The following is a 14,047-nucleotide window of genomic DNA, read 5'->3' on the forward strand; positions in this document are numbered from 1 at the left end:
AGGTCCACTACTTCTGGGATCCATCAGTAAGCACTGGTTTCAACCTTCTCTTAGCTGGTAGCAGTTTCTGAATGATTCATATTAGACATCTTGTCTCTGACCTCTTGAATACTCAGACATTCAGACTTTTTTTTTAGTTAAACTTTTCTTCACCCCCCACCTTTCGAAGATTATCTAGGCCAGGCACAAGCATAGGATCTCCAAAGAGCAACTCTTATGGAGTGTGTCCCCCCAGTACTCACCTAGGTAAGTTTTTAATGCTGTCTAGACTTCATACAGATTTTGGTACCAACTAAGATCTGAACTTAGTACCCTAGCTGTCAAGTCTTGCTCAATAATGCCATAAGCATGTTCAACTAACCCTGTGGATTCTGCTCTAAACAGTTTGCTGAATTGTAGGTACTCTTAACACACATATGGGGGGTCATTACAACCTCGGCGGTCTTTTAACAAGACCGCTGAGGGACCGCCGTGTGGAAGACCGCCAGTAGTGGCGGTTTGCCGCTCAGCGTATTATGACTGTTGGCTGCTCTCCGTCCTTCTTAGGACAGAGAGCCGCCAACAGCCATACAGGCGGGCGGCGGGGAAGTGGAGGTTGCTCCACCTCCACCGCCACGCCAACAGAACACCGCCCAGCGAATCACGTCCTGTGATTCGGTGCGGCGGTGTTCTGTTGGCGGTGTGGTGTCGGCGGAGCAGCCCCATGGCTCCCGTCCCCTCCCGGAGGATCTACGGAACAGGTAAGTCGATCGTCCGTTAGGGGAGGGGGGTGGGGGGTGTTGTGTGTTGTGTGGGTGCATGGGGGTGTGCGTCTGTGTATGTAGAGGGGGGTGTGAGTGCGTGTATGCTTGCGGGGGTGTTGCGTGTTTTGGGAATGAGTGCGTGTATGTCTATATGAATGTCTGTATGGATATGTGCGTGTATGTCTGTACATGGGTGTGCGTGTCTGACTGTGTGTGTGGATGTGGGCATGTATGTCGGTGTGTGTGCGTGTGTGTGTTGGTGGTGCCTGCGTGCGTGTCATGTGTGTGTGAGTTATGTGATGTTGGGGGTTGGGGTGGTGAGGGGGGCCCTGCCACCTTTGGGGGGTGGCAGGGGTGGTGGGGGGTGTAGGGGAGGGAGTCGGGGTGGGGGAGACCCCTATCAGTGCCAGGGAAGGAATTCCCTGGCACTGATAGTGCTTACCGCGATGGATTTCATGGCGGTTCCTACCGCTGGAAATCCACGGCGGTAAACTGGGTCAAAATACCGGTGGCGGTATTGTGACGGCCGCTGGGCTGGAGACCCAGGTCTCCAGCCCAGCGGTCGTGTCTGCCCTGGCGGGCGGAACGGAGAAGCGGCGGATGACCATGGCGGTAACCGCCATGGTCATAATGCTGAAAAAAAGACTGCCAGCCTGTTGGCGGTCTTACCGCCGCTTTAACACCGTCCGCCAGGGTTGTAATGACCCCCATGGTGTCCCTGTAAGCTTTGAAAGTGAACAAAGGACCATTATCCAAGTGAAATGAATTAACTGCCCCCATCGTAACCAGATACTGCAAATTCTTTATGACTGCTGAAGCACTCACATTTCGCTGTGGCCACACACATAGCAATCAAGAACAGGAATCAATGGCTACAAATATGTATTTATCTCCACTGGCAGAATTTATTCAGCAGACGTGCTCAAAATATTTATCCTGAAAGGGATGTTGCAGACTGTGAGGGGAGTTGGCAGGTGTCTTTTGACAGTAGATGGTTTGATCTGCTGACAAATGTCATACTTCCTGACATAGGTGGTCATTACAACCCTGGCGGACGGTGTTAAAGCGGCGGTAAGACCGCCAACAGGCCGGCGGTAACATTTTTGGAATTACGACCGTGGTGGAAACCGCCAACAAAGACAGCCACTTTAACACTCACACCGCCACGGCGGTACAAACAAACAGTGCGGCGGTCACCGCCAACAGACAGGCGGGAGACAATGTACCGCCCACACTATTATGACAGGCCAATCCACCACCTTTTCCGGGGCGGATTCACTGCGGATAAAAACACGGCGGAAACAGCCATTTCAAAGTGAAAACGCTCACCTCTACACACTCCACGAGGAACGACGACACCATGGAGCCGGAACTCCATATTCTTCCTGCACTAGTCTTCCTGCTCCTGTACCAGGAGCACCAATGCCGGCAGCGAAGACCACAGTGAGTACTGCACCTATGACACAGGGGAGGGGGGAGGCAAAATACAGGGACACACACACGCAACACCCCCACCCCCACCCTCACCCACTACAACACACACACACCTATGCATATCCAAACATTACAGTAACACCCCCCAAACCCCCCGGAAGAATGCAAAGACAAAAGGAAATGAGTGGAACCATTGTAATATATCAAAATAGAGTAAGCAAATATATACATATATACACTATTAACAAAATATACACCACGAATAGTAGTCCAGGTATTGCACTATTCATAGTCCGTGGACCACTGGGCCCAAAATGCATGGGCGAGGCCCACACAAGATACCCGAACATGACGGAGAGAACACTGCAGGGGCATCAGATAGAAATACAACAGGCACCTCAGGGGGAAGGGAAGGGGGGCACCTCAGCCAGATGAGTGCACGACACCAGATCCACGAGGGGGCTCCATGCCCATTGATGCATCCTGGGGAGTGCAAAGCCACAGTCTCTCCAGTGGGTGGTTTGCCCACTGCTTTATCCTGGGGAGTGCAAAGCCACAGTCCCTCAAGTCTCTACAGTGGGTGGGTTGCCCACTGTACCATCCTGGGGAGTGCAAAGCCACAGTCTCTCAAGTCTCTACAGTGGGTGGGTTGCCCACTGTACCATCCTGGGGAGTGCAAAGCCACAGTCTCTCAAGTCTCTCCAGTGGGTGGTTTGCCCACTGCTTTATCCTGGGGAGTGCAAAGCCACAGTCTCTCAAGTCTCTCCAGTGGGTGGGTTGCCCACTGTACCACCCTGGGGAGTGCAAAGCCACAGTCTCTCAAGTCTCTCCAGTGGGTGGTTTGCCCACTGCTTTATCCTGGGGAGTGCAAAGCCACAGTCTCTCAAGTCTCTCCAGTGGGTGGGTTGCCCACTGTACCATCCTGGGGAGTGCAAAGCCACAGTCTCTCAAGTCTCTCCAGTGGGTGGGTTGCCCACTGTACCATCCTGGGGAGTGCAAAGCCACAGTCTCTCAAGTCTCTCCAGTGGGTGGGTTGCCCACTGCACCATCCTGGGGAGTGCAAAGCCACAATCTCTCAAGTGGATAACAGTCTCCACTGGTTCTGGAGGGGGACTGGTGCCCAGAGTGCTTCATCCTGTGCAGGACAGACAGAGTGGATGCAGGTCTCCACTGGATCTGGAGGGGGACTGGTGCTCAGAGTGCTTCATCCTGTGCAGGACAGACGGAGTGGATGCAGGTCTCCAGTGGTTCTGGAGGGGGACTAGTGCCCAGAGTGCTTCATCCTGTGCAGGACAGACGGAGTGGATGCAGGTCTCCACTGGTTCTGGAGGGGGACTGGTGCCCAGAGTGCTTCATCCTGTGCAGGACAGACGGAGTGGATGCAGGTCTCCACTGGTTCTGGAGGGGGACTGGTGCCCAGAGTGCATCACTCACCCCGTGACGGTCCCTGTTGCGTCACTGCCCCTGCCGCTCATGGGCTAGCGGTGCTTGAGTTGGCGGTGCTTGCCCTGTTCAGCGGTGCTTGTCCTGTTCAGTGGTGCTTGCATTAGTGGTGCTTGCCCTGTTCAGCGGTGCTTGCGCTGTTCAGCGGTGCTTGCCCGGTTCAGCGGTGCTTACCCTGTTCAGCGGTGCTTGCATTGGCGATCCTTGCCCTGTTCAGCGGTGCTTGCCCTGTTCAGCGGTGCTTGCCTTGGCGGTCCTTGCTCTGTTCAGCGGTGCTTGCCATGTTCAGCGGTGCTTGCCTTGGAGGTCCTTGCCCTGTTCAGCAGTGCTTGCCATGTTCAGCGGTGCTTGCCTTGGCGGACCTTGCCCTGTTCAGCGGTGCTTGCCTTGGCGGTCCTTGCCCTGTTCAGCGGTGCTTGCCTTGGCGGTCCTTGCCCTGTTCAGCGGTGCTTGCCATGTTCAGCGGTGCTTGCCTTGGCGGTCCTTGCCCTGTTCAGCGGTGCTTGCCTTGGCGGTCCTTCATTGCCCAGCTGGGCTGGACTGGCGGTCGTTCATTGCCCAGCTGGGCTGTGGCTGGCGGGGCCCTCCTGGGCAGCTGGGCTGTGGCTGGCGGGGCCCTCCTGGGCAGCTGGGATGTGGCTGGCGGGGCCCTCCTGGGAAGCTGGGCTGTGGCTGGCGGGGCCCTCCTGGCCAGCTGGGCTGTGGCAGGCGTGGCCCTCCTGGCCAGCTGGGCTGTGGCTGGCGGGGCCCTCCTGGGCAGCTGGGCTGTGGCTGGCGGGGCCCTCCTGGCCAGCTGGGCTGTGGCTGGCGGGCCCTCCTGGGCAGCGACGATGGGGCTGGCAGGGCCCTCCTGCCCAGCGGGGATGATGGCGGTCTTCTCCGCCGTGCTGCTCCTCCCAGACTTTGCGGGTTTCTTCTCCCCTTCCCCACCTTGGGAGGAGTCAAAGCAGAGTCCACACTCCCTCGGGACCCCTGTGATCGGCTTGAGTGGCTGGAGTCTTCCCCCTCTCCCGCCGGGCACTGGCCAACTTCTGGTGCTTCACAGGGGGGGGACTGTCTGTGCTCTGGCTCCGTGATACACTGGCTGGCCTGGTGGCCGGTGCACTCCACATACCTGTGACAACAGGCACCACTGGTCTCGGTAATTTTGTGGCTGAGGTGCTAGTACGGGACCTCTGAGTTGGACGGGGGGTGGTGGGAAATAGGTTAAGGGTGGACAGGAAAAGTTGTTTGGAGACACTGGGACGGGTAGCTGGAGTGGGTTTGGGAGTGTAGGAAGAGGAGGTGGTTGTAGGAGGTGTAACTTTTGTGGCTTTGGGTGCAGGTGCATGCGCTGGAGGCTGTCGTGAGGTGGGTGTATGTTGGGTGGGTGTGTGCCTGCATTTGTGTATCTTGGGAGGGGGCGTCACAGACACACTGGGAGAGGACACAGGGGACGTGTGTATGGTAGTGGGGGTGGTGACTGCACGTGAGCGGGGTGTGCTGCTGGGTGTGCTGGTGCGGGACGTAGTGGCTGTAGAGGTAGTGCATGCAGGTGTGAGTGTAGACGAGACTGGGAGGGAGGAGGGAGACGACGAGGAGGGGGACACAGTGGAGGCAGTGGATGTTGGTGTGTCTGTATGTGTGTGATGCTTGCGTGAGTGCCTGTGGGATGTGTGGTGCTTATGTTTGCCTGAGCTTCCCTTGTGTGTTGAGGTGTGTGCAGGCTGGTCTGATGGTGTGCTTGGGATAGGCAGGGGTACAGGGGATTGAGTCGGGGTGGAGGAAGTTGGAAGGGGGAGGCTAGACACAGGGACACTGGCTGCCATCAGTGCTGAGGCCAGAGTCTGAACGGTTCGATGAAGGGCATCCTGACCAGAATGAATGCCCTCCAGGAGTGCAGTTGTGTGTTGCAACTCCCTTTCTACACCCTGGATGGCATTCAAAATGGTAGACTGCCCAACAGTGAGTGACCTGAGGAGGTCAATGCCCTCCTCACTGAGGGCAGCAGAGGTGACAGGGGCGAAGGTGATGCCCACCCTCCTGGGTGAGCGGGCACGGGGCAAAGGCTGAGGGGCTGCTGGGAGGGCGGTGCTGGTAGGGGGGGTGGCGGCTGTCCCTGTTGAAGTGGGGGGCACAGATGTTGCCGCCACCACAAGGGAGCTCCCATCGGAGGACGAGTCCGTGTCGCTGGTTGCAGATACTGTGACTGCCATGGTGCTCCCCTCGCCCTCCGTCCCACTGGTGTATTCTGAGTCCGTAGTGTGTGCCTCCATGCCCATGTGGGATGCAGCTCCCTCTTGCTCCAGTGCCACTGCACCTCCGCCTGATGATGCTAATGCACACAAGAACAGGGAGACCGCAAAAAATAGGGGGGGGGAAACAGAAGAAAGACATGTTGAGTGCATGCATTACCGCTACCGTTGGCGGAGAAGACAGACACAGCAGCCCCCTGCACTACGTCGCGCTGTTGAGATTTACAGTGCAATTCCTGGAAAATGGCCTACAAGGCTATGGACGACATCTGCACACATAGCTGACACAGGGACATGAATACCTGTACTTGGCACTCTACAGAGGTGAGGTGGGGGCCACAGGGCCATGCTTTACGAAGGGGCCTAGCCTACGGAAGTCGCCCTGGCCTAGGGAAACCCACAGCCCTCCTCCCCCACCCAGACACCTCCACTGCGCGCAAAGTCAGCAGAATGAGAGTGTACTCACCCCCTTGTGTCTTCTGTGATGCCCTCAAGCGCCCATCCAACTGCGGTTAGGCCACCGCCAGGATCCGAAACATCAGGGGGGTCATGGTTCGACGGGCACCCCTCACACATTGGGAGGCCATCCCCAGCTGAGCCTCCGCCGTCTTCTTGCTCCAGCGGCGAATGTCCTCCCATCTCTTCTGGCAGTGGGTGCTCCGTCTGTGGTGGACCCCCAGGGTCTGGACGTCCTTGGCGATGGCACGCCAAATATCCTTCTTCTGGTGGGCGCTGACCTACATGAAATGTACAGGGGAGAAGAGAAGTCATTACCAACTGCACCGTCAAAATAAGTGGCCCCCATCCCTACCCTTGCCATGTGGCACATGCACCCACCGTCTTTCATGCACGCAGAACTCTGCCCCCTTCCTTCTTACAACCAGCCCTCTCCACACACGCATAGCCCATACAGCATGCTCCCTGTGTACTTACCTGTTGGTCTGGAGGACCGTAGAGTAGCATGTACTAGGGGAGGACCCCGTCGACGAGCTTCTCCAACTCCTCCGCAGTGAAGGCAGGGGCCCTTTCCCCAGACGCACGAGCCATTGTCTCTTTCAGACCGAGGTCACAGCAGCACTTGCAGTGTAGGTCCTCTCTTGTCGAAGATCAGGTATCGAGTGATTCAACAGCTAGAAAATGTCGGTCACGTCCGCGGCGGTCACGTCCGCGACGGTGCGTACCATCACCGCCGGCGTACATCGTCATTGGCTCCTGGGACCCATAGGGTCCAATGTTAACCAATGCAGCATTGCGCCGCGATCTTCGACCGCCTACCGCGACGGTGTACAACGCCAGCGCTGTTACCTCACATCCCATTGTCCCGCTTTAGAGGTCAGGCAGCCGCCATTTCAGGGGCCCACATGGCCTAATTACCAACTGCGTCACACATACCTAGACCTACTCTCAACACACGTACAGGCCAGATTTTGTGTATGAATCGTGTTCGGTCTAGACTGTGGGTACATACCTCTGAGTTGTTTGACTCTGTGCTCGCTGTTGTCCTTCATAGGCACCGTCCGTTGGGACATGTGAGGAGATGGCGGAATCCTCTGGTGTACCGACCGCTGGTGGACCTGTCGACAATGGAGGAAAGAAATTTGATCATCACCTACAGGTTTGACCGTGCCACAATCCAGGAACTGTGTACCCAGTTGGGGCCAGACCTGATGTCAGCAATCTGCCATCCCACAGGAATCCCCCCTCAAGTGCAGGTGCTATCAGTGCTCCATTTCCTTGCAAGTGGGTCTTTTCAAACAACTGTGGCCATGGCATCAGGGATGTCCCAGCCTATGTTTTCCAACGTGTTGTCCAGAGTGTTGTCTGCCCTGCTGAAACACATGCGGAGCTACATCATTTTCCCTCAGGTGGAGGACTTGCCTACAGTGAAAGGTGATTTCTATGCCCTTGGACATATCCCCAACATCATAGGTGCCATTGATGGGACCCATATGGCTTTGGTCCCCCCCCACAGGAGTGAACAGGTGTACAGGAACCGGAAGAGTTATCATTCCATGAAAGTACAGATGGTGTGTTTGGCAGACCAGTACATCTCCCATGTGAATGCCATGTTCCCTGGCTCAGTGCATGACGCCTACATCATGCGGAATAGCAGCATCCCTTATGTGATGGGTCAACTACAGAGGCACCGGGTGTGGCTATTAGGTGACTCTGGTTACCCCAACCTGTCATGGCTACTGACCCCAGTGAGGAATCCCAGGACTAGGGCAGAGGAACGCTACAATGAGGCCCACGGGCGAACTAGGAGGGTGATCAAACGCACCTTCGGCCTCCTGAAGGCCAGGTTTAGGTGCCTCCATATGACAGGTGGATCCCCATTCTACTCACCAAAGAAGGTGTGTCAGATCATCGTGGCCTGCTGTATGCTTCATAACTTGGCTTTGCGACGTCAGGTGCCTTTTCTGCAGGAGGATGGTCCAGATGGTGGTGTTGTGGCAGCTGTGGAGCCTGTGGACAGTGATAAGGAGGAAGCAGAGGAAGAAGACATTGACAACAGGGACTCAGTAATCCAGCAATATTTCCAGTGAGACACAGGTGAGAATACATTCCTGCCTACTACAAGTACTTTTACACTTCTACCTCTCTCCCGTCTGTCGATTTCACCCAGTGTATGGTCACTGAGTTGTTTCTTTCCCCTACGGTTTCACAGGTGTGGGTCCCAACGTGTGTCATCTGCTTAGATTCCTCATGGACTAGAGCTGTGTGACAACGGTATGTTGACATTACTATTTCCTGGAAATTTTGTCACTGTAATTGCAAATACACTATTTCGAAATCACAGACAGACTCCAGATTGTTTTGTGCTTTAAGTGTGTTTATTTAAGTGCTCAATATTGGAGGGGGTAGTAAAATGGTGAGGGGTGATGGCGGAGGAATGTCCATGGCAGAGTCCAGTCTATTTGTCTCGTAGGTGCATTGCCCATATGGGCATAGGAAGTGGAGCTGGGGCAGTTCCAATATGGACAGGGTGACAAAGTGGGACAGTGGGTTGACAATCAGGGTGGTCTCATTTCTTGGCGGGGGTCTTGGCATTGTGCTCTGTCTTGTTCCTGGATCTCAGGGGCCGATTGCGGGGTGGTTCTCCCTCTGCAGGGGGTGGGGTGCTGGTGTGGTGGTCCTGTGGTGGTGCCTCCTGTCCACTAGCGCCAGCGGAGGTGGTGGGTAGTTCATCGTTCATGCTAGTGTCAGGGGCCCCTTGGAGTGCCACAGTGTCCCTCCTGTTGTTGAGTATTTCCTTCAGCACCCCTACGATGGTGCCCAGGGCTGAGCTGATGGTTCTGAGTTCCTCCCTGAACCCCAAATACTGTTCCTCCTGCATGCGCTGGGTCTCCTGAAACTTGTCCAGGACTGTTGCCATCATCCCCTGGGAGTGGTGGTATGCTCCCATGATGGAGGAGAGGGCCTCGTGGAGAGTGGGTTCCCTGGGCCTGTCCGCCCCCTGTCGCACAGTAGCCCTCCCAGTTCCCCTGTGTTCCTGTGCCTCCGTCCCCTGGACCGTGTGCCCACTACCACTGCCCCCAGGTCCCTGTTGTTGTTGGGGTGGTGGATTATCCTGGGTTCCCTGTAGTGGTGGACACACAGCTGATTGACGTGTCCTGGGGACGGAGGTATGGGCCCGCTGGGTGGGTGCTGTGCTGGTGTTACCAGAGGGTGGAAGGTCTGTGGTGGCCTGTGCCTGTGTGAGGAGAACCGACTGTCCTGAGGCCCACGATGGTCCGAGCTGGTCATCTAGATCCAGTTGGACAGAGCTGCTGTCATCACTGTGGGCCTCTTCTGTGGGTGGGGTGGAGATGTCTGGACCCTCCTGTCTGGTGACGTTGGATAGTGGTCCTGCAGGGGTGGAAAAGCATGATTATTGCATCTGTGTGTGTCATGGTGTGCAATGGGTGGGTGACCCTGTACCCCAGTGCTGGCATTCCTGTGTGGGGGCCTGTGTGATGATGGTTTAGGGGGTTGTATGGGTATGTGCAGTGGGCATGCTTTAGTGATGGGTGTCCATGCTTTGTTTTTGTATGCAGGGCTTTGTGTTGGGATGGGTGGTTTGTGATATTGGTACATTTGTGAAGAGTTGGTGTGATGGGGGTGAGGGTGAGGGTGGGGGTATGTGCTGGCATGCAGGTAGGGTGGGGGATGTAATAGTTAAGATTTGTCTTACCAGAGTCCATTCCTCCACCGACTCCTGCGAGGCCCTCAGGATGCAGAATCTCCAAGACCTGCTCCTCCCATGTTAGTTGTGGGGGAGGAGGTGGGGGTCTGCCCCAAGTCCGCTGAACCGCCTGGTGGTGTCTTGAGACCACGGAACGTACCTTCCCCCATAGGTCGTTCCACCTCTTCCTGATGTCGTCCCGATTTCTTGGGTGTTGTCCCACTGCGTTCACCCTGTCGACTATTCTTCGCCATAGCTCCATCTACCTTGCAATTGAGGTGTGCTGCACCTGTGCTCCAAATAGCTGTGGCTCTACCCAGACGATTTCCTCCACCATGACCCTGAGCTCCTCCTCCGAGAACCTGGGGTGTCTTTGCCGTGCCATGGGGTGGTGTAGGTGATGTGTGGGGTGGAGTGTGTGGTGATAAGTGTGGTGATATGTAGTGGTGTGTGGTGTTTTGTGCGTGGACGTTGTGTGGGTGATGGTGTTGAGTGCCTGTGGATGCTAGTTTGTGGATGGTGGTGTCTTTCTCTGGCCTTCTCTCTGTAATAGTGGTCGTAGGGGTTTGTGGGTGATGTGGGTGTGTGTTTTATATTGTATTGGGTGTGTGGGACTGGTGTGTGTATGTGTATCTGGTGTGTATTTGGAATTGTCCAATGTGGCTGTGTTTTGTAAGAGTTTGTGGTGTGTACCGCCAATGGAATACCGCGGTTTAAAGACCGCCGCGTGGATTCGTGTGTCGTGATGGTGTGGGCGTATTTCTGTTGGCGTGACGTGGAGGTTTTGTCTTCGCCAGTTTATCACTGACCTTTGGTGTGGCGGACTTGTGTGGGTGTCTCAATTTTGGCGGATTCCGAGATGTGGGTCATAATAGCTGTGGCGGAATTCCGCGGCGGTGTGTTGGCGGTCTTCTGCACGGCGGTAAGCGGCTTTTTCCGCCAATGTTGTAATGACCACCATAGTCTCTAGTCTGTTTATACCAATAAGACTACCAGGTACGTATGCTGTAGCATTGCTACGTTTGCATTAACCCCAGCATGAGCAGGTGCCAATCCCTTGTGAGCTTCCCTTATTAAATCTATTCTGGACAGTTTATTAGGTACTATCCTGTCTCCCACTACTGGTAGAGTGACTAAAGGAGCATGGTCACCGTCCCACACATCCACAGAACAACCTCCGGTGGCAGATCGTTCTCTCACCTCACCGCCAAGACGTGGAACACTCTTCCCACCCACCTGTGACAGACCCAGGACCTACTTGGCTAAAGGAGCAGCCACCCCTGCTCAGCGCTTTAAGACCCTCACGTTTGAGTAGTGCACTTTACAAATGCTTTGATTGATTGGTCTGAATTAAGGACTATTTAGGAGGAATGCCTGCTGGAGGCTCTCTACCCTGTTTGGTGGTATTTATGGTGCTTAAAATAACAGTCAAAAATGCAGCTTTGGAAGCTATGTCAGCCGCACAGTTCCTTTTAGAATGAAATCTATTATGCTGATGGCCCAAAGTGTTTCTCAGATGGACCAATAGAAGCTTCTCTTGAAAAGACAGCTACCTTTGTCTAGAGCTGTTTACAGGACCGGTTCCTCCTTTAGGTTGGAGGAGTGTTGCCACACCTGCTAAGAGCGCAGCAGTAAACTAACGATTCACAAATTAATATAATGGTCTCAATCATTACCATTTTATTATGATGTGCTTCAGTGGGTGCCACTGGCAAGTATGGGGGTGATTCCTGCTAAATGATTGGCGGCAGCAGGGATGACACCTAAAATGCATAGTGCTCATCTCGGATTGGCCTACTGTCATGTGATATCCAGTCCAACCTGCACACTTTTGCCCACACTAATCCAGCAGCCTTTATTAACAGCTAGGGGTTTGCAGACACAGGCTCCTAGTCACAAAAAGAGCACTGGGTTAGCATGCTCCATCCAGTACTGACAGTTCTTTTCATGCTGAAAACAGCATGAGAGCAGCTGAAGGAATGGTTATGTTTGCGTTGTTGGTGTGAACCCATCTAGTAACAGACTCGGAGCGTGCAGCCATTCAGAGAGGGAGAAAGACTGAATGCCAAACTGGTTTGCTCAAGGTGAGTCCAACATGCAACTTTCACTGAATTGTGTGTTAGGACATGCCAAGAGTACACCACTGTCGGACCTGGCTTTTTGACAGGGACATCCCAAAACTTTTTGCCTCCTTCCTCCTATTTTTTCTGACCTTTTGTTGTTGGCTTTTGACCTCTGGGCACTTTACCACTGCTAACCAGTGCTAAAGTGCATATGCTCTCTGTGTAAATTGTACTACTGATTGGTTTATCCATGATTGACTATTTAATTAAATTAATTAACTAATGTGTGCCCTAGGTAACCCCTAGAGCAGGGTGCTGTGTGGGTAAAAGGCAGGACATGTACTTGTGTGGTTATATGTCCTGGTAGTGTAAAACTCCTAAATTCGTTTTTACACTACTGTGAGGCCTGCTCCCTTCATAGGCTAACATTGGGGCTGCTCTCATACATTGTTGAAGTGGCAGCTGCTGATCTGAAAGGAACAGGAAAGTCATATTTAGTATGGCCAGAATGGTAATATAAAATCCTGCTGACTGGTGAAGTCGGATTTAATATTACTATTCTAGAAATGCCACTTTTAGAAAGTGAGCATTTCTTTGCACTAAAACCTTGTGCCCTTCAATCCACGTCTGGCTAGGTTTAGTTGACAGCTCCTTGTGCATTCACTCAGACACACCCCAAACACAGGGTACTCAGCCTCACTTGCATACATCTGCATTTTGAATGGGTCTTCCTGGGCTGGGAGGGTGGAGGGCCTGCCCTCACACAAAGGACTGCCACACCCCCTACTGGGACTCTGGCAGACAGGATTGAACTGAAATCAGAACTTTGACGCACGGCCTCGCAAGGACAACGCCGCCCGACTCCGCAGGAGAAATCGACGCAACGCCTGCCGTGAGATCGAAACTTCGACGCACAGCCTCGCAGAACGACGCGCAGCCGGAAAACAAGCAGGAAAATCCACGCACAGACCCGGGACATCTGGTACTCCCCGCAAACCACAGTAAGAGACTGTCCGCGCGCCGGAAAACAACGCACGACTCCCCGCGTGGAAAATAACGATGCAAGTCCGTGTGTGCTGAGGAGAAATCGACGCACACACCAGTTTTCCACGTACCTCTTCTCCTGTGGCCCTCTGAGGAGATTTTCCACCAGAAACCAGGTACTTTGTGTTTGAAAGAGACTTTGTTTACATTCTAAAGACTTAAGACACTTTATATCACTTTTCAGTGATATCCTTACAAATTCGTATTGCAACTTTGATCGTTTTGACCTGAAGATACCCAGATAAATATTATATATTTTTCTAAACACTGTGTGGCGTATTCTTGTGGTGTTATGCTATGGTGTTGTATGATTTATTGCACAAATACTTTACACATTGCCTTCTAAGTTAAGCCTGACTGCTCGTGCCAAGCTACCGGAGGGTGAGCACAGGCTGATTTTGGATTGTGTGTGACTTACCCTGACTAGAGTGAGGGTTCTTGCTTGGACAGAGGGCAACCTGACTGCCAACCAAAAACCCCATTTCTAACAACCACTATTATTATATGATGTTGTATTATACTTTTCACTGATTTATTGTGCGCCGGTCTTGCCAAAGCACTTTCCTCAGTTTGATCTCTCAGGAAAGTCTACGCATTAACATTTCACCCACTGCACCTGACTTTAAAACTTAATCCCTCACTAACATTTTAAAGCTGTCCATGTGCCTTACACCTGAAAAATTCAGGTACTTTTAGTGTATATCATGCTCCGTCAAATGCTGTTGAGGTGGAGCAGGAGGACTTGATACATACTGTATCTGTAAAGTCCTCTAGAATTTTTTTAATGTCTTTATCAGTCAATTGCTTTGCATGTCCCTGACCCCATCCCTTGAGGCTAAATGGAACACTGTAAGCAGCTGCCATACTCAGGAAATAATGGAAATATAATGTGTAAGTCCAGTGTTCGCTGCCGTACTTATG

Source organism: Pleurodeles waltl, chromosome 3_1 (genome assembly GCF_031143425.1).
Source record: "Pleurodeles waltl isolate 20211129_DDA chromosome 3_1, aPleWal1.hap1.20221129, whole genome shotgun sequence".
NCBI classification, from domain to species: domain Eukaryota; kingdom Metazoa; phylum Chordata; class Amphibia; order Caudata; family Salamandridae; genus Pleurodeles; species Pleurodeles waltl.